The 22,080-nt window shown below is 37.6% G+C and overlaps 1 long non-coding RNA gene across 2 annotated transcripts in view; it reads left to right on the forward strand.

The window, feature by feature from the left end:
* Positions 1-22,080, forward strand: part of LOC108699516 — a 144,091-nt gene that overhangs the window by 73,981 nt on the left and 48,030 nt on the right. For both annotated transcript variants that reach the window (XR_005963535.1, XR_005963534.1), the window contains exons 6-7: positions 6,853-6,939; positions 15,180-15,224. This is a non-coding gene — a long non-coding RNA (uncharacterized LOC108699516). The remainder of the gene's footprint in view (positions 1-6,852; positions 6,940-15,179; positions 15,225-22,080) is intronic.

The raw sequence follows: 22,080 nt of genomic DNA on the forward strand, positions 1-22,080 counted from the left end.
AGTTCGGTATTCTGCCGAATCCAAAATAGTGGATTTGGTGCATCCCTAATTTTTTTTTAATGATAAATAAGGTTAAAATGCGGATTCTAGTTTGGTCTGACTTTTTTTATTTAAAACATGAAGAAAAGAAAAAAAATCGGATTTTGATAAATAACCCCCTTAGTGTTCTGAGGTATTATTCACAGCACTGTATTTATTGTACCTTATGTTCTGGGGCCATTGTAAATGGAATAGATACTGCATTCTACCATTAGTTGAAGAATGTATTATTAATTAAATAGGCACTGCATTTATCTTGTTAAACATTCTGGGGTATTATACATTAAACTGCTGCACTGGTTTGGGTGCAATTATAAATGAGATTGCCACTGGGTTTATCTTGCAATACGTCCTGGGGTATTTTATGTGAAATTGGCCTTGGAATACTATGAAGCAATCGATGTAAAAATAATCTTTATTAGCCTCCTCATACACAAAATTCAACCAGTCTTGTCTGTGTAAGTTGCTTTTATATATACAATATATATATATATATATATATATATATAGTTACAGTACATACATACATACATACATACATACATACATACATACATAAGACGTATGTAAACTCACCAGATAGAAATTCTCCTGCGAGATCTATTGTACTTCAGTGTGCATTCGTTTACATCATACCTGGGATTTTTAGAGTCGAATTTTCAAGAGCGAGTTGATGCTTTACTGAGCTTTAATCCCATTTACCTGCCAGTTCCAGATCCTATTTAATGCTCACGCAGTGCATTGGTTAATCATTTTTGCATTCTCAGGATACCCTCCTATGACTCAGACATTTTATTTTTATGACACCCCCCTCCTCTGCTTCTCTGCTACTACCCCTGGCTCTCTTTTTACTGTCATTGCTCTGCTCCATAATTGTTCTGTACAGAAGCGAGATGTTCCAGCCAACATTGCTTTGACCTTGAAAGTTCTGCAGTAACTCAAGGTTTGCGTGTCTTTTAGAAGCATTGCATAAAATCCAGCAGCATACGATGTGCCAGTTTTCTATTTAACAACTAACTTGGTATTCAAATATTTGTCTGAAAACTTGTCTACTCTTGGCTTTTTTTTGTGTTAAAATACAAGAATAATTTGTACAGGCAGAGCATCTATTATGCAGAATTCTGGTTTTCCAGATAATCTTTCCGTAATTTGAACCACCAGACCTTAAGGGGCAGACTTGTCAAAGGTCGAATTAAAAGTTTGAATTTTCAAATTTTTTATGGTCAAATTCGACTAGGTCGTTATCCAAACTTGATTCAAATTTATTAAAAAAATTCAGATTTAATTTTGAGATTTATCATACTCTGGCTCTTTAAGAATTAGAATTTGCCACCTAAAGCATCCTAAATTATTTTGTTATAAGTCAATGGGAGAGGTGCAGGGATCAATTTGTACATGTTTGCAGCCTTCCTGACGTTCAAGTTTTTTTCAGAGAAAAAACTCGAAATAGAGTTTGATCAAATTCAATTTGAGTTTTCGGGTCGTTTTATGAGTGGTTCACCTTCAAATAACTAGTTGGTTTCAGACAGATCACCAGAAGTAACTTTTTCCAATCGCTTTCTACTTTCTATGTGTGACCGTTTTTCTAATATTGACGTGTAAAGTGTCATATTCACCTTCTGAAGCAGCTCTGGGAGGGGGGGTCACCGACCCTCTAAACTGTTCTAAATTGATACATTAGGTTGATACATTTCTTATCTTTGTCCCTGCTGAGCAGAATCTCTGGGTTTCTGTTAGAATTGATATAATAGTTGCTAATAGTCCAGAGATGCTGCTGAGAAATGTATCAACTAAATGTTGCAAAAATTGTAACAGTTTAGAATCTGCGCCTGAATTACTGAGCTGCCAGACTCAAACACCAACAACATTCAACTTTAAACTTAGATGTTGGAAAAACAGTAAAAATAAATAATGGAAAATAACTGAAAAAAGTCTTTATTCTGGGAAACAATCTCAAAACAACTGAATTGAAAAAAGTGTTTGGAAGGTGAACAACCCCTTTAAATTTGTCAGAGTATTCAAAATTCGATTTTATTAATAAATTTTGACTTAGTCAAATTACGAATTTATGGTAGTTTATGGAAATTCACATGAATTCGAAATTCGACCCTTGATAAATGTGCCTCCCGTGTGCTAAAAATCATTTAGGGGGTTATTTATCAAAGGTCAAATATTAGAGTATCATATACCTCGAATGAACTCCAATGAACTCACAACTCGAATGGTTTCTAATTAAAAAAAAACTTGAATGGGGAATACTCGAATCAGCGAGTTCGGGGTTAACAACCCGAAAACTCTAATTGATTGAGTTCTCGGGCAAAACCCTCTGAAAAAAACTCGAACATCATGAAGACTATTGACATCTTCAAATGGTTCAAGGGACCTCTGCCATGACTTTGACAGGCGATTAATTCTTTCCCTTCCGTGTCCTGTTCAGACGTTATTAGTAGAACTATAACATTCATCGGGAATGACCAAGCCCAGGCAGTGATTACTGCAAAGTGCATTTATTTACACTACATTTCTGGTGTTAAACCCTTTATCAAGTGTGACTTTGACAGGTTTCAGATTTCAAGGTTTTTTTTTTTTAAACTTGAAAAATTTTAGTTTTTTTTAACCCAAAGATGTGAAATTTGAAATTTGTCGTAGAAAACACAACTCAAACCTTAATAAATCTACCCCTAAAACATTAAATAAACCTTATAGAATTGCTCTGCCACCAATTATGGATTCATTCAGCTTAGTTACAATTAGTTACAAGGCATAGAAAAAAGAAATCATTGTTAAACATTTTTGGGTTTCCCATATCCTAAACCTGTATATAATACACAAAACCATGAATATCTTGTAAATTGTATCCTTATAAACGGTGACTAGTGATGTCATCAGTTATAAATGGTGAGTAGTGATGTAATTTTTGTCACATGACTTACTAAAACGTATATGGTCATGGAATTCCTCGGTGACTTATAATATCCTTATATTTTACTTTATCCTTATATTTGTACTTTATTCACTATATAATATATGAGAGAGTCGGACTGGCATACATAGGCCCCATCAGGAATCCAAAGTCAAAGGCCCACCATCTGCAGAGCTACTACTCTCCCCACTCCCCCACCACAACTTTAGTCCTCACACTGCTGATTCCCATTACTGACAGAGGCAGTAGATTTGGAGAAATCCCAACGTTTTTTTAATTTTCCTAAAATGTAAGAACTTATGAATAAATAAAATGGAAGGGGTTGTTCCCCTTTACATTAACTATTAATCTGATGTAGAGAGTGATATTCCGAGACAATTTGCAATTGGTTTTCATTTTTTATTAATTGTGTTTTTTGAGGTATTTCGATTTTTTTTATTCAGCAGTTCTCCTATTTGTAGTTTCAGCAGTCTGGTTGCTAGGATTCAAATGACCCTAGCAACCATGCACTGATTTATTAATAGACTGGAATATGAATAGGAGAGACCTGAATAGAAAGAGGAATAATAAAAAATGTGTAGCCTTACAGAGCATATGTTTTTAGATGGGGTCAGTAACCCTCATTTGAAAGCTTGATAGAGTCATCAGAAGAAGGCAAATAATTAAAAAAAAACTATTAAAAATAAATAATGAAGACCAACTGAAAAGTTGCTTACAATTGCCCATCCTATAACATAACTTAAAGGTGAACCACCCCTTTAATGTTTGCATTTGGTTCTATAATTGGGAACAATCTTTTATGGAGGACTCAATATTGAATGGAATATTGTCATGTAAAAAATGACTTCTTGCCCATGGAGTAATTTTTGTTAATTTTTCCTATTAGCTTGAGTTTTTAGGTAGAGGTAAAATTGACAATGTTGATGTTGCATGTTGATCACTTTGGTGTTGAGATTGATGTGGATTCTGTGATGGCTACAGAATATTTGTACCATATGCATTGCAGATTTAAATAATAGACCATACCAAAAATGTTTCGATCATATACAGGTATAGGACCTGTTATCCAGAATGCTCAATACCTGGGTTTTTTCCGGATAAGGTTTTTTTTCCATAATTTGTTTCTTCATACCTTAAGACTAGAAAATCATTTAAATATTAAATAAACCCAGCAGGCTGGTTTTGCTTCCAATAAGGATTAATTATATCTTTGTTTGGATCAAATACAAGGAACAGTATGGGACCTGCTATCCAGAATGCTCTGGACCTGGGGTTTTCTGGATAATGGATCTTTCCTTAATTTGGATCTTCATACCTAAAGTCTACTAGAAAATCATGTTTATATTAAATAAACCCAATAGGCTGGTTTTGCTTCCAATAAGAATTAATTATCTCTTAGTTTGTACAAGCTACTGTTTTATTATTATTATTATTATTATTATTATTATTATAGAAAAAAAGGAACTCACTTTTTAAAATTCGGATTATTTGGATAAAATAGTCTATGGGAGATGGACTTTCTGTAATTCAGAGCTTTTTGGGTAGTGTGTTTCCTAATAACAGATCCCATACCTGTACTGTTTTATTATTATAGAGAAAAAGGAAATCATTTTTTTAAAATTTGGATTATTTGGATAAAATGGAGCCTATGGGAGACGGCCTTTGCTTAATTCGGAGCTTTCTGGATAATGGATCTCATTCTTGTACTTTATTTTACAGTGCTGTGCCAAATATAAGTGTGTGTATAATTTAACTAAGAACAATGATGTAGTATTTATTGTAATTAATCTATTGCTTTACCATCTTCTTGAACTCCTACAGCCCACCAGACTTGGCACCCTGGGCCTTTTCCCACAGCAACTGGATATCGATTGTGCCAAATGTTATAGATTTTTGTATAGTTTCAGGGTGGAAAAAGGTGGAAATTCTCTTAGGCCTGAGAGTCCTCTGGTAGTCTAACCCTGTCTCTACTCATATGTTTATGGTTAGGGTTACATGGACTATTTTGGAGCGATCTGACGCGATGCGCAAAAATGCAGGCGTCAAATCGGATGTGATGGAAATAAGGTAAGTGAATGCATTGTCGGATGGTGTCACATCATTGATCCGATACGACTGTCGGATGCAGACGCAGCGCGCCACACTGCAACACCATCCGACATTTGTATATCTTAACTTACTTCCGTTGCATCCGACTTGACGCCTGCATTTTTGCGCAGCTCATTGGATTGCACAGAAAATGCCCATGTAGTCCTACCCTAAACCACACGTGTTTTAGTAAATGATAAGAATACATTTCTGACTTTTAACTTATTATAACGGTAGATATGAGCAGTCAACGTTATTCATTTATTAAAATGTTATTCTTAAGGTGGCCATAGACGCAAAGATCCGCTCGTTTGGCAACATCGCCAAACGAGAGGATCTTTCCCCGATATGCCATTAACAGGCATGGCTATATCGGGGGTAATCTGATTGTTCGGCTGTATGGCCGAACGATCCAATTACGATGTGCCATGGGCTCCGGCGGGATCGGTCGGGTCAAAATCAAACCTGACCGATCGACCAAACGACCGATCTCCGCCGGACGAAAGATGTCGGCAGATTCCACACACGATCCGAAAATCGTATGAATCCTCGATTCGTACGATAGGATCTGTGTGTCTATGGCCACCATTGCTCTCTTCCAGGATCTATCTAACTTAAAAACCTTCTTACATCGTCCAATGTAAAATAGTTCAGCTCGCATAGGATTTCCTGTTAATCTGATGCATAACTGATTTTCTTTTTTAATTAAACAGAATCCAGTCTTCTTTAGAAATTATATAAACGGCATGGGGGATTACGATGACACAGGGTGACTGTGAGTGGCTTACAAGGAAGAAAAAAAATCTGAAAAAAATAACAAAACTGGCAAATATTTTGAGACTCTATAATTTCACATTTTAATTAAGTGGATTACTAAAAGATTAGTATTATATTGCATTTCTCACCATGAGCCAATAACATCTCAGCTGCTGCACAAATATTTTCAAAATTGTTTTAGGACTTGCATGTCCATACGTTAACCCGTGTAGCATGATATAGGTTCTTTTGGGTGGATATAACGGCTATAGCTGAGGCCTTAAGTGTTTTGTACAAAAAAAAAAATAAGAATTAAATGTAATGCCTGCTCTTTAGTTATGCAGAGAGCTATAGATTGTGATCCACATTCTTGTCCCATGTTGCTGAAATTTGTAGTTCTGCAGAGCCCCGTGAATTTTGATTTAAACAGGCATTTTTAAACAATCCATGAGGATTTTTGTGATAAAATAAAAAAGGTTTAGTGATAGGGATGTAATATAACCATGAATGGTTAATCTCTTATTTCTCTACTATTTTGTTAGGTGGGGGTCTTTAATCATAATAAGGAAAGAGTTAAAAAAAGGTCTAATATAAGCATAGGTATGGGATCTGTTATCCGGAAACCCTTTATCCAGAAAGGTCCGAATTACGAGAAGGCCATCTCCCATAGACTCCATTTTAAACAAATTATTTCCTTTTTCTCTGTATAATAAAACAATAGCTTGTACTTGATCCCAACTAAGATATAAAGATATAATTAATCCTTATTGGAAGCAAATCCAGCCTATTGGGTTTATTTAATGTTTACATGTTTTTCTAGTAAACTTTAGGTATGAAGATCCAAATTACAGAAAGACCCCTTATCCAGAAAGCCCCAGGTCCCAAGCATTCTGGATTACAGGTCCCATACATGTATAAATAAAGCCTTTATATTAATATTGCATGTAATTTCATGCAATTTCAGTAATAACAAACAGGGTTTCTGTGCTGATTCAAGAGTACAGCAGCTTTGTGTTTACTAACTTGTTTTATGTTTTGTCTTACAGATCTTTTTCTCCACCTGTGGAATGGCATTGGTGACAGAAGCAACGACATTGACTGAAAATGCAGATTGCTTTATATTTCTGTACCCTGTAGGTATTTACTGGGAGAGAGGCATACATTATAATAATTTAAAGGGCTTCTGTACTGATTTTCATACACAGAAACTGTGTGATTACAGGTATGGGACCTGTTATCCAGAATGCTTGGGACTTGGGGGTTTCTGGATAAGGGATCCTTTTGTAATTTGGATCTCCATACCATTCTAAAAAAAATAATTAAAAAAATTAAATAAACCCAACAGGATTGTTTTGCCTCTAATAAGGATTTGTTATATTTTATTTGGGATCAAGGTACTGCTTTATTCTTACTCTTTATTCTTTTTTAAAATTGTAATTATTTGATTATAACCGAGTCTAGGGAGATGGCCTTATTGTTACTCGGAGCTTTCTGGATAAAGCCTATACATTCGCATGAAATAATAATGAATCCTAAACAGAGTTTGTCTTGCTCTTTAAGTGGAAAATAAAGAGAAGCGAGAGTTGCCCCTGCATATATAAACTGACCTGACTATTAATTCCTCTGTGATTAGCTACAGAGCCATCAGGGTCATAGTTAGGAATAAAAGCACAACTTGTATTTCATTTATATTTGACCCTAACCTTACTTACTTAAAAGTGATTGGAAGATACAGGTTATTTAAAGAGCTTTGACTAAGTTGGTTATTATTAATATTATTCACCTTACACCCCAAGAGTTGATGGGATTAGAGAGATCAGGGCATGATACCCCAGACTCCAGAACCCCTCTTTCCCTTCCCCCTTAATTATTTCATGTCCTTCCCACAATGGTCAGGAAAGGGTGGGTCAAGAGTAGAGCTATTTGCTAGTACAGATATGGGATCTGTTACCCAGTAAGCTCAGAATTACAAAAAGGCCCCATCTCCTATGGAGTCAAATAATTGAAATTTTAAAAATCGATTTCCTTTGTGTCAATAATAATACAGTACCTTGTAATTGATCCACAGTTATGTATGATGTTTCCTTATTGGAAGCAAAACCAGCCTATTGGGTTTATTTAATGTTTACATGATTTTCTAGTAGAGGTAAGGGATGAAGATCTAAATTAAGGAAAGATCCGTTAGCCGGAAAACTCCAGGTCCCAAACATTCTGGATAACTGATCCCATACCTGTAATAAAAAGTGTCAACCAAGATATCATGGTGCCATGGGGCATGATACATGAGTGTAGTTGTCTTTGTATTAATATAAATACCAACCTTCTTTTGAAGGAGTAGGGTTCGCATTTATTTTCTGCCTACCCCCCCCTTCACCTACATTAATGAGCTAATAATATTATTACAACAAACATGTGCTCGGATGATAAGTCATTATGTGAATATGTAATGCAGGAGAGTGTGAGACATGTCCTGGGGATAGATATTAAATAAAGGAGAGAGATCCGGTGCCACAGGAGACTTGATTTGATGGACAGAAACCTCCAGCTGTCAGTGACTCCATAATGCTTCTCTCTGCACTGTCACCAACAAATCACCAAGATGTCCGGCAGTCACAGCTGGTGACAGATTCCTGTCCAAGCACAAAGCCCAATTCACTATTTCACAGCTGATGAGCCGTCTTAACTCTTCCAGCACGATTTTAAAAGGAATGTGGTAAATTACAAAGGAATGGCGCAACCCAGATCACCTTCCACTTCCCATATTGTAGGTGACTTTATATTTTATCATGCTCATTGTGCTCAGAATTTTGTTTCACAAGTCAGCTCCTTTAAATAACCTGTATCTGGTACCAGTAATATCTGTACAGGTATGGAATCCGTTATCCAGAATCCCATTATCCAGAAAACTGCCTCCCATAGACTCCATTATAATCAAATTATCCAGGTTTTTAAAAATGATTTCCTTTTTCTATGTCATAATAAAACAGTAGCTTGTACTTGATCCAAACTAAGATATAATTAATTCTTATTGGAAGCAAAACCAGCCTATTGTGTTTATTTAATGTTTACATGATTTTCTAGTAGACTTAAGGAATGAAGATCCAAGATCCCTTATCCAGAAATCCCTAGGTTCCCGAGCATTCTGGGTAGGTATTGATGATATCCAAGTAATATTTAAAAGCAAAATGCCTTAAAACCACCACTCACCTGGGCATAAAAGATCTTGCAGCAAAACTCTATCCCACATTAATATACTGAAATTGTAGAAGACTAAAAGTGGCACACAAGACTCGTTCTAATTCTGTTTTTCTTATATGGTACAGTCCAGGTCCCACTTAAGCAGGGCCAGATTTACATAGCAGGCGCCCCTAATCCCACCGACGTTTATCTCCCTGTCCCCTCCTCTTCCCTTTTGCACATTTGCAAATTTTCAGCATTGGGTCCGGAGTACTGGGGATTGGCGCACAGCAAATTTTAAAAACGATTGTATCTCCTGTGAATCCCCAGTGCTTGCCGCCCCCATAAAATTCTGCCGTCCTAGGCCCAGGCTTTTGTGGCCTTTCCACCAATCCGGGCATGCGCTAAAGTCAGGCACTTACCTATACTTAAAGGGGACCCGTCACCCAAAGAAAATTATCCAAATCCTATTTTATCATGTTGTAATCATGCTTTAATAAAAAAAAGAAATTGGATTTCATATTTAATTTAAGAAGGACTTTTATTATACAGATTTTTATGTCTGGGTGACAGGTCCACTTTAATAAACCAATGTTATTACCATTGAAACAGAGTCCTTATTGATCGAATTACAAAAAATATTGATTTTTAAAATATGTTCAATGTTTTCAACCAATTTAATAGAGTATTCTGATATTACGGGATTATATGAGGACTGTTGCAATACTATGAAGTTTCACAAGGAGTTCAATAACCATATAAAGGCTTAGATCACAGCCTGAATGCTTCTTCTTTTTGGTGAGCTATCTGAAACCAACTGAATTGAAAAAAAAGTGTTTTAAGGTAAACAACCCCTTTAACAATAGGCAAATTAAAAAAATTTCAAAATTTCAATTTCATTATTTATCCTGCAGTTGGCTGAACAAAGTTAATCACTTACTGGTTGCTGTGGGTTACTGCCCATTTGCGATTTTGTAAATCTTTTCCACTGACAGCCCTACGTTTTTCTATAAAATGGCCTTATTTTATCTTAGATCACGGCAAAAAAAAAAAAAAAAAAGAATGCAACGAGAGGCACCCCACTCTTGTGAACAGGCTTTATGACGTGCACCCGGATTGAGAATTGAACCAAAGAGTAAGTGCGGTTTCATTGGAACTGTTTTACCAGTTGCAATTTTGCACAGTTATAATAAATGAGCCAATTATAGCTACAACATTATGGTAGTTGTGTTATATAGGCCAGAGGGTGGTGTTATTTATTGTGTTGTGATGGACTCTTGCGAGATTATAAAACTCTAGTTTTGGTATTGAGTGGAAACAACATTTTCACCATTTATTTTATTGCATTTCACTGTTTATTGACATTTTCAAGGAAAAAGTAGGGGTAAGAAGTGTGCACTGCCAATTTGTTAGGCAATACTCGGTGAGTGTAATTGTTTACCCCAGACCCTGGGTTGGCACCCCATTCCATTAAAAAAAGGCACCAGCCCAGTGTACTATTCTAGCATTAGGCAGATGTTGTAAGATCTCTCACCAAAGTAGATACGTGGCCCAGGTGCTTCTAGCCCCAGGCCCTCAGCTCAAGGGAGCGGACAATCAGTATACAGCAGTGTAAATGTTGGTGCCGAGCACACTGGCAAACTCACGTAATTGATCAGACCAGAAAAAAATGTAGATCAAAACTTGAAGCTTTATTACATAATCATCTCTCGTCTGACGCGTTTCGTATCACTGGGATACTTAATCATAGGCTTCACTATTCTAGTGTCGCCATATTCCTGTTGCACGGATCTGCTGTGTGCAGTACAGTTAAATTACAGCTGTTTAGGTCTAAATTCTGAATTTACTATACTCGGCATGCGTACTGCCCAGACATAGGGAAGGCAAGGGACCCCTGGCACAGATACAAAAGATAGTGGCTCTTTAGAACAGTACTCGGAGCCATTGTGTAAAAAGGGATGCCGACCGTGGGTCTGAGATAAGTGATTTTATTATTGGGGAGTGGGGTAGGGGTGCTGAAGAAGTTGGCATCCCCTAGTGATCAACCCTTTTGTTCCTCTTTTAATACTTTTGAAGTACAGTTATGGAATCGGTTATCTGAAAACCTGTTATCCAGAAAGCTCCGAATTATGGAAAGGCCATCTCCCAAAAAATTATTTCCTTTTTGTCTGTAATAATAAAACATTCCCTGTACTTGATCCAAACTAAGAAATAATTAATCCTTATTGGAAACACTGCCAGCCTATTGGGGTTATTTAATGTTTAAGTGATTTTCTAGTAGACTAATGGTATAAAGATCCAAATTACGGAAAGATCCTTTATTCGGAAAACCCCCAGATCCCGAGCAGTCTGGATAACAGGTCCCAAGTACACAGATGTGTGTGCTTCAACCACCTCGTATAGGTTCCTTTCGGGCAGAGTGCAAAGCAGTGTATAGGCCCTTGCCATAGGCCAATTGTACAGCAAAACAGGAAAAACTGCAGCACCTCTTGTTTGAAAAATGTAAAAAATTTATTACAGTTGGTCAGTAACAGGCAACGTTTCGGGCCTTGTCTTGCCCTTTCTCAAGCCTGCCTGATAGTGTGTGATACAAACATTTATCCCCCACACTGGGGGAGTGCACAATATCAGGACCCACCCCCAATTAAGTTTAACCCATCAAGTGAAGACTTCATGAAAGTCCAGTAAAGTCCAAGCGTTATGCATTCTCCGTGTATCTTGTCAGTCCAATTCCTTACTAGGTATTTAGTTGTACTTATAAGACAGAAATTTAAAAGTGACACTTAGTGATAAAAGTAAAACAATATATAAGGTTAAAGACACTGCAGTACCTTTTACCCGGAGAGGATGGTTCCAAATGGAATCAAATGGAATCTCCTCGATGCAGTCCGGGATCATGTACCCATTCTTCATAAATGTTGATAACCTTAAAAAACAAAAATCATGTTCAGAAAATTGTAAAAATACAGTAAAAGGTTAAAACCAATCAGAACAAAAGAAGGTGTTGTCTGACCTAGGTGGAATAGAAAGGGTATTATAACTTAAATAAAGCACATAGGTGTATATTCCCTATTAAGGCCCTTGGGCCAAAGCGTACCCAATTTATTTATCCAGTACATTTCTTTTCTTTTGAGGACTTTTAACCGATCGCCCCCTCTTCTTAATTTGGGGACACCATCAATAATCTGAAATCTCAGCTGACTTGGTGTATGTTTTGCTGTATGGAAGTGTGCAGGTATAGGGAGTTCCAGGTCTTCGCATCTTATGGTTGATTTATGCTTTGAGATTCTGTCTTTTACTTTCTGGGTTGTTTCTCCCACATATCCTAGTCCACACGGGCATTTGATTAAATAGATCACATATGTAGATTCACATGTAAAAAATTGCTTAATACTGAATCTTTTCCCAGTGTTAAAAGTTTTTTTACACCCCAAGTCTAAATAAACCAAACCAAAAATAAACCTCAGATCTACTCAAAGAAGATGGCCAATGTTTGGGTAAAAAAATATTTTCTTTATTTTATGCCTCGTAAGAGAACATTTGACATCTGCATAACCCCAAGTCTCCTAATCCCGTCTAGCCAAGGCCTTTCCAATGATAAGTTCAGTAGAGAGTTTTGTGAAATTCGGGGTTTAGCGTTATTTTCCTACAAGGATAGACATGAGAGTCCTCTGTGATCTTTAAACGGTCAGTGTGTGTGTGTGTTTAACTGTGTCATTAATAAGCAAATAAACTTATTTTGACCTTAGCTGGAATTCTCTGTGTTATCAGTTACAGGGAAATGCTTTGATACTTTCAGATTAATTTGAGTTTGAACCTGGTAATGGATGGAAAAATAGTGTAAAATTATTCAAACCGTATTTGACATACACATATGTTGTCCCTTTAAATAGTTGTGACTGTAAAATAATTATGTTTGAGGAATATTTATGCACATGCTTGGTCACAAAGAAAGACAAATTTAAATTAACAAGACACAATTGAGTTATATAAGTAGATAAGTATATTTTAAGCTTTTAATTGAATTACAGCAAAATCTGGTACCCACAAATGTGATCTCTATGGTCATTGCATCTACCTGCTTATTTTGCAGGACTGTGGATTATGATGTTGCTTTATAAGTTGGGGTTATTTATAATAAACACAGAAGCACTAGTGCATTTTATTTTCTCATATATTTAGAACTTTGCACACATTGTCTCTATGCTTAAAAATGACAATATCTAAACATAATCCATCTTCAATGATATCATAATAATTATCTGTCATTTATATTCTGTAAAAACCTGAAGTTGCCCAACTCTGCTGTTAATCTAGCACAGAGCTGTCGATTTGGTGGAGGCTTATGAAAATTTCTCGAAGTGTCTCGTGATGTCATCGGAAGTGATGTCATTACGCGTATGTTTATGCTCTTTTGAAGCGCACCCTCCTGCTGACATCACTGAATGCTTACATTGAATTTGACAGATGAATTAGAAAGCACAAGGTAATGACGTATGGTGACAGGAGACTCGGAGGAGGGGGGTACAAATCGGTTAAATCCCAGCAAAATTGGGAGAGTTGGCGCGTCTGCTTGCATTGTGTTGACTATCATTTTATATTGGTATGCAAATTTCACTCTCATTTCTTTTTGGCCATCTACCCCAAATTTATTTTTGTGTGCAGAGGAGTGGTTATGTCCGAAAAATTGGCAAGTTATGTGCTTTTGCCCAAAGTTTGATACATTTGATTGATAAACTAGAAAACCCAAGGTAATGAAATGACCTATGGTAACGGGAAACTTGGAGGAGGGGGTCCAAATTGGGTAAATCCCAGCAAAATTGGGAGAGTTAACATGTCTGCTTGCATTGTGTTGACTATCATTTTATATTGGTATGCAAATCTCACTCTCATTTATATGTGGCCGTCTACCCCAAATTTCTTTTTGTGTGCAGAGGAGTGATTATGTCCGAATAAGTGGCAAAATAAAATTTATTGTGTCTGCTGGCACATTTAAGAGCACAGGGCTTGACAAAATCATTGGCTATGGCACAAGGCTGGATAGGTAAATATAATGCATGCCAACACAGACTGGGACAGGGCCTCAATCCAAAAAGGCAAAACATTGGCAAAAAGTACAGATTTCATTGTTCCATGTTTTGGCTGGCTCTCCAGCAGTTCTAGAACTGTAACTCCCACTGTTATAGTACAGGTATGGGACCTATTATCCAGAATGCTTGGGACCTGGAGTTTTCTGGATAATCGATTTTTCCACAATCTGGAATCTTTATACCTTAAGTTTACTAGAAAATCATGTAAACATTAAATAAACTCAATAGGTTTTGCTTCCAATAAGGATTAATTATACCTTAGTTTGGATACTGTTTTATTACTAAAGAGAAAAAGGAAATCAATTTGAAAAATCTGGATTATAAAGTGGAGTATATTGGAGACTGCCTTTTCGTACTTAAACTCTGGATTAACCAGGTGCCACTGGCCAGCTCATGCACAGCACATATTTTGAGAATTTGAATTGACCATACTATAATATATCGGAAGCTTTGCAACATTTGCAACATTTATCAGAAGTATGTGGCTAATAATTGCAGCGTGTCTTATAGATGTCTGATAAACAATGATTTTTCATCTCACGTCATATAAAAAAAATGCAGGCATGGGATCTCTTATCCGGTAGCAAGTTCTTAACACTCCAATAAATGGCAATACCTTTCCACACAGTGATAATATAGTGAATAAAGTACCCCCTCTTGTAAAATATAAGGATATTATTAGTTACCGAGGAGTTTCATGACCATATAAAAACACGCGGCCGAAGGTCGAGTGTTTTTATACAGGTCATGGAACTCCGAGGTAACTTCTAATATCCTCATATTTTACAACTGGGGGTACTTTATTTATTATAATACACAAATTTTAGTGAGTCATGTGACAGAAATTACATCACTACTCACCGTTTATAACTGATGGCATCACTACTCACCGTTTATAAGGATATAATTTACAGGATATTCATGGCTTTTGTGTATTATAAGACAATAAAGGTTATTTCTAAAGGCAATTACACCGGTGAATCTTGTGAATAGCAATGTAAACATTAAATAAAACAGAAAATAGAGATACAGTGTCACAGTAAAATAATATTCAGATTTGTTTGTTCTGGGACCATGATTTGCCATTTTTATTTTTTCCCACACAGGAGCTGTATGCACAAAGGACATTGACAGGTTTCATGAATTAAAAGGTCAGTCCACACAGGGCAAAGTGATCTAATAACAATAATGTGGCTGATGGGTTAAAATAGCAAGCTCACAAAGAAGCAAAATGATCTCATTACAGTGAGATGTTTTGCAGGTGAAAGGGTCACTCCTACAAAGCATTGACTAAACTCCTAATGACAGTAAAATATTTAATTGCTTAGGAAATATACATATTGGTGGCCCCCTGCGTTAAAGCTTAGCCCGTCTGCCTGACCGCCGGTCCCTCTCGCAGCAAATCAGTTAACAGGATTTTCCATCACTTAAAGTCCCCCCGGCTCAATGCAAGGTCAAGTGAGGTCGGCGCATAATCTGAAAAGCCATTGAATAATTAAAAAGCTAATTTAGAGGTCAGTCACATCACAGTGGTGTAATTGTACATTGCTTTCTTTAATGACGTTTTAATTGCCTCCTTCAATAGGATCATCTAGTCATATTGATCTGTTTTATTAACCGTGCATCAGTATATTGATTAAACATTGTTTTGTAGCAATAACGGGGCCGTGTCTGTCAGGGGACTCGCACTTAAGTGTCGGTCCCACTGGGAAGTCACATGGCCAATTGGAAGTGACATGTTTAATGGTGTAAATGCAATTGACATGTTTTATTTCAAGCCATCTGTTTTGGGGTTCTTTTTCATTTCTTAAATAGTAGTTTACTTAAAATAGTTTTGTTTAATTGGATGTGGAGCTCCGGAGCAATCCGTTTAGGGGCTAATGCCACGCAATAGGGGCTAATTTGCTTAGCCGGCACTTTCTTTCACACTGGACTAGTGACATAAAAAACAACAGTTGGCACAGGTTGCAGTTTTTTTTTGGCACACTGCTTCCATGTGAAATGGAGTCCTGTGCTTAAAAGGAAAATAATGGTCCCCCTGTCCCTAACTGCTGCAATAAGATGTCGGCCCTGCTTCCCTATATACCTGAAGACAGAGCTGTGCAAGAGGGTTTGTAACTGCATTGTGTGGTTTGCTCTTTTAATGATTACTAACTAGAAGCATGCATAGTGGGAGCCAGATTCAGTACTGGTACACGTTTCTGTTTGTTGATCAGGAACTAGGGATGCACCGAATCCCGGGTTCAGTTCGGGATTCGGCCTTTTTCAGCAGGATTTTGATTCGGCTGAATCCTTCTGCCCGGCCGAACTGAATCCTAATTTGCATAAGCATAAGCAAATTAGGGGCGGGGAGGGAAACCGTGTGACTTTTTGTCACAAAACAAAATGTTTTCCCCTTCCCACCCCTAATTTGCATATGCAAATTTGAATTTGGTTCGGTATTCAGCCAAATCTTTCACTAAGGATTCGGCCGAAATCCAAAATAGTGGATTCAGTGCATCCCTATCAGGAACTAAATGCAACATACCCAAACATGACAGCCCTCCCCATGCCTTCTCTCTGCACAGGTTTCTGTTTTGATTTTAGATATGGAGAGTCCGGTTGATGCAGTTGGGGGGTGTTATGTCTTTTATATATGTCTTTCCTACCTTTAATGGAATTCGTTACAGGGCTCCCACCTTGTGAATGGGCCACTTGTAGTTAAACACCTATGGGCTGCGCCTTATATTCACATTTGGGTACCTTCAGATTCCTGCAGTGCATTCAGATACATGGAACAAGATTCTGTGAGGGTACCTGGTGGTCTAGTGGGGCCGCGGACTCCTTTTCGGCACACTGCCACCCCCAGGTTTGACGGGATTGACGCTGACATCTTTTTATTTGACGAGCTGCGTGATCATCATCGCGCTTGGTGCGAAAATTCAAAGCTGCAATGTTCTTTTTCCACTTGCCCAACATAGGTCTTTTTTCATAGTTCCTGGTTGTGATTTCTAGTTCCTTTTGCCTGTTGCTGATCTTGCCTGTCCCTGACCATTCGTAGGGCTATATTTATCAAAGAGTGAAGTCCTCTAGAGTGAAATACCGCCTCTCTCCATTTATTTCTATGGGATTTTTAAAGGCTTATTTATTAAAGGGTGAAAGTTCACCATTTGATAAATACACCTTTAAAAATCTCATATAAATAAATGGAGAGAAGCGGTACTGCATGCTAATGGACTGTGGTGATCTCTAACTTCACTCTTTAATAAATATACCCGCTAGTTTGCTGTCTGACCTGCCATTTGCCTGATATTGACTACTTTCTTGGATCACGATTTTGTACTGCACCACTGTTGTGTTTGACCCGGCCTGTGACCTTGACTACTCTCTTGTCTCCTGATTTGTTGCTGCTCTACCCGATTGTTATGGACCCAACTTGTCCCATTACCACGCTCCTTGTTCCCCGTTCCTCCTGCTAACGTCTGGTTCCCTTGCCAGCCCAGAATGTTCTCCCTGGTCACTCTCACGCATCCGAGTAGTGGAGAGCTCCTCCCGAAGCAAAATCGTCTGTTATAGGCGGAATCGTCAGGCCGGGACCTTGGGGTTTGTTCTTGGCTTGGGACACCATTTGTAACAGGTGCATTATGACAATAAACCATGTATGCTATATATGGGGTATTGTCATAATGGGTAACAGGTATAGATCACATAAATTGGGTTTATATGTGACCCCTCTGCACTTTATTGGAGTTCCCCCTGTATCCTCTTGATGGCGGCCCACTTGTGCTGGTAGTATTTCATCATGTGTGGGTTGTAGCTTATGGATCTGCATTGCGACTACTCTCCGTGTTGAAGTGGTGTACCGGTCAGGCCGAGCCGATACTTTAACCAATATGAACTTCTTTGACACTCCAAATCATGATGAATAAAGAGTTTCTTTATTTGTTGAAAAATATAAGTAGCATGTTAGCTTTGAATCAGTGCATATAAGTCACTACCACTGACGCGTTTCGTGCCAAATGGCACTTCCTCAGAGCCGATACCCACGGGTCGGGCGGGTTCATGACGACGTCGGCAGGCCCTTTGCGGGTCACTGGTGGGTTCAGGTTACATTCTTCTGCCTGCTCTCCCCACCAGGCTTCTGTCTTTATAAGAGCACACCCGCCCCTTTTGTGATGCTGGTTCTGTAAATAGAGTGGAGAAGCCAGGTGCGGGCAGTTTCAGGTCGGGGGCACATTGCATTAATACCGTGTGGCCTCTCCTTTGTTGCATAGGCTTAAAACATGTTGTTGGTGAATTGAGGGAGTTGAATTGGGAAAAGACTCATCATTTACTAAACAATATCAACCAAATGTTTGTTGTAACTGCACAAAGCCAGCAAAGCTAAAAGCTAATTGGATGCTGAAATCTAGGCAAGCTTTGCCCATGTCATTCTTAACCCCCCAAAAATTCTTATGGTGTGCATTGTAAAATCTGCCTACTGATATTTGGATCAGCCAATAGTTTTTCTTCTCTACTTCTCTACCCATGTGTCTTGGTCATTTAATGTTGATGACTTTTTTTTTTTATTAATGGCTCAATTGAGCCAAGTGTACGTACCGCAGAAGATGGTAGAATTGATTGCTAGCCCATTCTGAGACTGGTTAATTGCCTACATGCCATAAATATAATGTTAACTGATTGGTACTAGCTCCCCATCTCTGTCAGTAAGTGGCAGCTGTGCTGTCCCAATGGGAGCTACAAACCTGCTGCCCTTTAATAGATTTTTATGGTTTATTAAACAAATATGGCAATTAGTTGGCTGTGTGTCTGGGATGAGAACTGACTATTGAGTTTACAAGTTCTTCAAGATTAAGTAGTCTTACACTGCATCGGGAATAAAGAACTCAGAACCTTCTTTCCTACTGTCCCTGAAGCTGGGATCAATATAAAATATAGATTTTTTTTTCTCTCCAGCCATATGACCTATTCTTAGGAACCAGTTGGATGTGTGCTGTTTAATAACACTCAAGACACTTTTTAATAGATCAGGCAAAGCATCATTTATTTGTAGAAAGTCATGATGTAGGAGTTGCCATATGTTTCCTTGGGTAGTTCACCTTTAAATTAACATTTAGTATGTTTTAGAATGGCAATGGCCCATTCTAAGCAACTTTTCAATCGGTCTTCATTATTATTTTTTTTTTTTTAGTTTGCCTTTTCCTTTGGATTCTTCTTAGCTTTCAAATGGATGACCCATCTAAAAAGAAATGCTCTGTAAAGATATAAATGTATTATTATTGCTACTTTTTATTACTCATCTTAATATTCAGGTTCTCTCCTATTCATATTTCAGTCTCTTATTCAAATCAGGGCATGGTTGCTAGGCTAATTTGGACCGTATCAAACTGGAGAACTGCTGAATAAAAAGCTAAATAACTGAGAAACCACTAATAAAGCATGAAAATCAATTGCAAACTGTCTCAGAATATCACTCTCTACATCATACTCAAAGTTAATGTGAAGGTGAACAACCCCTTTAAATTGTAGTATGTGATAGAATGGCCAATTCTAAGCAACTTCTTAAATAGTCTTCGTTATTAATTTTTTATAGTTATTTGCCTTCTTCTGATTGTTTATAGCTTTCAAATGGAGGTCACTAACCCCGTCTAAAAACAAATGCTCTGTAAGGCTACAAATGTATTGTCATTGTTACTTTTTATTACTCTCCCATGCATGGTTGCTAAGGTAATTTGGACTCTAGCAACCAGATTGCTGAAATTGCAAACTGGAGAGCTGCTGAATAGAAAGCTAAATTACTCAAAAACCACAAATAATAAAAAATGGAACAGTAACACCAAGAACTGAAAGTGTATCAAATTAGCAAATGGGGGTCACTGACCCCATCTGAAAACAAATGCTCTGCAAGGCTACAAATTATATTGTCATTGCTACTTATTATTACTCATCTCTCTATTCAAGCCTCTCCTATTTATGGTCTCTTATTCAAATCAATGCATGGTTGCTAGGGTAACCTGGCCCCTAACAACCAGATTGCTGAAATTAAAAACTGGAGAGTTGCTAAATAGAAACCTAAATAACTCCAAACCCACATATAATAATAAAAAAATGCAAATTGTTTTAGAATATACCTCTCTACATCATACTAAAAGGATTTTCTGTAATTTGGATCTTCATACCTTAAGCCTACTAGAAAATCATGTAAACATTAAATAAACCCAATAGACTGGTTTTGCTTCCAATAAGAATTAATTATATCTTAGAGTTGGAATCAAGTACAAGCTACTGTTTTAATAATTTAATAATTTGGATTATTTGGATATAATGTAGTCTATGGTAGACGGCCTTTCTGTAATTCGGAGCTTTCTGGATAACGGGTTTCTGGATAACTGATCCCATACCTGTAATACAAAAGTGCATCAGTAGTATGGAACGAAGAAGTAAAAGCAGTCGGCCACATTTTGGACTGCGACAAGCTGTGTATGATAAACAAACAATAACTGTGCAAAACAAATGGCATATTATATTGCTATTTCACATCTGAACTCAAATACATTATTAATGAAGCATAATAAATGCTAAAAAATTGTGAATTTAAATATCCTAGTGTATGTTATGGGAAATAAATAGAATAGAAAAGTAGAAAATAATTCAGACCCTTTACCTCTTTTACATTTGTTGACAAATTGCCAAATTAGACCATGGGATGGATGAACTGCAAGGCCTGAGGCAAGAGATGGTCTTAGGACAAGGTCACGTGCGTTTTCACAGTGCGTTTTTTTAAATGCACGGTAGATCGTAAATACGCCAATAAAACCACACGCACATGATAATGTGTTTTTTAGGAATGCACCAAATCCACTATTTTGGATTCGGATTATGTGCGTGTGGTTTAATTGGCGTATTTACGTCTGAATCCGAATAATGCTGAAAAAGGCAGAATCCCAAACCTAATCCTGGATTCGGTGCATCCCTAGTGTTTTTCAGCCTGGCGTTTTCTTTTGCCAACATGCATTTCTGTTTTTTTCTCCTTTCCCACAATTCTGCTCGCAAGAATTTTAGTAAACTTTTGTGAAAAAAAGCCAAGCGGAAAAGCAATTTTCATGCAAAATGTTGCCGTACTGTTTGTCAATACACAACGTCACCAGCATACATTGCCAGCAAATACATATATGCACATTCCAGCTTGCAAGAGTTTGCCCGCCATATTGAAAATACGCAACATATTTCAGCTAAGTGTATTTCCAAATCTGCACATCCTATAGAGTTTCCATTGTTTTCAATAGGGCTTAATTTTGTTGTATTTACGCTTTAATATTCATTTGTAAAAGCACAATGGTAAAAATGCCATGTGTGACCTCACCCTTATGCAGGCACTCTGCTGCCATGCGGTAAGTTGAGAATCTTGGCTCTGACGGCAGTGCTTAATGGGTTACTAGAGGTGGCAAAAAGCCACTCCTGGTAACTTTAAGAGCTAAAATATTGATTTTTCAAATTGGCATTTCTGCTCTTCTAGTGCAGAGAGTGTAATTGTACAAACTCTCAGATTTTTCCTGGGCTTAGGGCAAGGGCATACACAGTGGATGTGCTTGCGTTTTTTATGCATGCATAGTAAAGGATTTGCTGTAATGCTCTCCCTCCTATAGCTCCACTTACAGGCCCAGTGTCGGCCCAGATGGAGTTACACTGAGCGGTTATCGACGCAAAAACACAAGCATGCAGTTTTGCACCAAAATCTGCTTAGTGTAGCTCCAGGCTGACAATAGAGCTACAGGAAGGAGGAGCGCATTAAAGCAGATTCTTTTCCTCTGTCTATATACTAAACACAGGTGGAGGTCCGCTTTGTATGCCCTTGCCCTCTGCACAGGAGAAGACGTTAATTCAACCCTTTAGTGAAAATCAGGACAGACTATCTCCTAGTATAGTACACACTAGGAGTGACAGGCAGGAATAGCTGGAAAGAGATGACAGTGTGCAGTTAATAGTAACAATTTTGGTTAAAAAAGACACAAGTTCAGTGGCATAACT

This window comes from Xenopus laevis, chromosome 8L (genome assembly GCF_017654675.1).
Source record: "Xenopus laevis strain J_2021 chromosome 8L, Xenopus_laevis_v10.1, whole genome shotgun sequence".
In the NCBI taxonomy this organism is placed as follows: domain Eukaryota; kingdom Metazoa; phylum Chordata; class Amphibia; order Anura; family Pipidae; genus Xenopus; species Xenopus laevis.